Source organism: Capsicum annuum, chromosome 1 (assembly GCF_002878395.1).
Source record: "Capsicum annuum cultivar UCD-10X-F1 chromosome 1, UCD10Xv1.1, whole genome shotgun sequence".
Taxonomy (NCBI): Eukaryota; Viridiplantae; Streptophyta; class Magnoliopsida; order Solanales; family Solanaceae; genus Capsicum; species Capsicum annuum.
In genome coordinates, this window is record NC_061111.1 from 70,748,882 (window position 1) to 70,751,360 (window position 2,479).

Consider the following 2,479-nt stretch of genomic DNA (forward strand, 5'->3'; position numbering starts at 1 on the left):
AGTTTATATAATTTAAAAAACTCACTACGAGAAGAACAATACAAGATAATAAATAACATTGAAAATCTAGAATTAGATATACATTACAGTACAGTTAGGATAAATTATTATATAGAAATTTGTAACTCTGCAATTACTACAGGATAAAATAATAAACCAAACAAATTAATGAATGTATCTTACGAAAAAAGTAAATCATTAAAAGATATTGAAACAAAATTTAAAAAATATCCACGCACAAAAAATAGATTCACTAGATACCTGATAAATCTATTAATAAATCTATTTCATATCCGCACCCCTACAATTGGTCAAAGCTCCAAGTTCACCTAGCAAGCTAACTTTGCATTAAACAGTCTTAAAAATTAAATAGTGGCTCAAAAGTATTCTATTTGTGGAAATCACCTCTCTGGATTCATCTACGTTTAGGCTTAAGCATAATCATACACAAATTATACACTTGTGCCCATTTTATCAAAGAAAACCTAATTTGGACTATTTGTCTTACCCAAAATATAATTCATCTGCTTAACCCTAAGTCCTAACTGTTTGTAGATGTCGGCGGCGTATAATCAGCCTATTACAAGTGTATAACTATACACATATAATAATCGCCGGCTAAAATTTGTAAAAGGACGATAAAGATTAAAGTTATCGGGAAAGGACACAAATGGTTACTCGGCCCAAATTAATTCCATAAAAATGATCATGAAATTCAAATTTCATTTTCTAGCCATTTTAATTTGCCCGCTTGTTTTGTACATATTCTATATAGTTTCTATACATATCTTATACATATAAATATTCTATACGAAAATTATATAGTTTTGATACATAATTTATACAATAATTGTATAATTTTTTTTTACACATTTTATACAACAATTATATAATTTTTATACATTTTCTATATATTTTTGTATATATATATATATATATATTCTATACATATACATATTTGATAGAGCAATACATTTTTTATACATATATCTTATATAGATACATAATCTATATAACAATTATAACATTTTTATATAATTATATTTAATTATTATTTTTAAACAATAAAATAAAGCAGATTATTTTTCAGTTAAAAAATTTATTGCAAAAAAAAAACTGAAATATTTTTAGAAGAGGGCCGAATGACCCAAGTTGGAAAAGGTTGCTCTATTTTTCTAAGAACTGTATCAATATTGTATATGGACTGTATCAATATGTTATATAAATTATATCTCAACTACATGAGCCAAAATTACCTAAATTAGGAAATGACTATAAAGTGAAAATTAAATAGCCGACTAACTATTTTTTGGTAAAATGTCAAACATTGACCATATATTTTTAATGACCAGTGAGTGTCCTTTTCCCTAAAGTTATTTTTTGTTGTGATCTTTATTGCGTCGACGGGATAAAAATCCACAAAAGAAAATGAGGGTAAATATTTTTTGTTTAATGGAAAAAAAAAGTCTTTTTTTTTAAATAGCGATAGTTTGAATTATAATTATCAGATATAGCAATAATTTACATAGTTATCAAATGTAGCAGTAATTTCTTAAATATGTTCTGTATCAGTGACATAATAATTTGCTCTGTATGGGTGTATTAGTGTATCTATGTATCAGAAAAGAAATGGACTTGGACTTCTAATACACGTATGTACCATTTATGCCGATTATATTTCATTGAATATACTTGTATCATCACAAGGAATCATCTCAACCATCATCAAAAAATCATATCATCATCACAAGGAATCATCTCAACCATCATCAAAAAATCATATCATCATCATAGAGGCGAATAAAACAAACTCAAGATACAACCTAATTCCAACTTTGAAAATTACGGGAGTCCTAGATACAATCTCGAAACTTTTCAGATATTACACATCTACAATCTAGCTACAACTTCGAAATTTACTTTTATCCGTTATTATCGACTTATATCACTTGTATTCATTTCCTCTGCGATATCAACTGTTACCTAGTTGTTTCACTTATGTTTATTCATTCTAATTTCACTTGTATTTATCACTTGTATTCGATCATCCTAATTTCATTTGTTTCCCTTCGTAGCCACTATTAAATCAGAAAACCTCCAAAGTGATCATGGAACCTTGATCACGGTCATATCATAAAGTTTTAGCTCAAACTTGGTTGAAACATGTTTGATTCTTTGGGTCTCAGTTCAAACCTATGTCATAAATGACTGTATCAATATACACATACAAAATACAATTATACACATAACTATTCAAAATGAATTAATATGGGTTATTACACAGCTACATGAGATAATTGGGAAAACAAAGAGAAACAGAAAGAGATTAGACTTTCGAGATCCTGATCATGCTTCTGATACTGACACAATTTTATTTTATTTTTAAAATTATATATTGAGAACTTATTTGAACCATTAGTCAACTAATTAAGTAAGACTCTTGGAGACAAGATCCATTGATCCAATCTAGCCATAACTA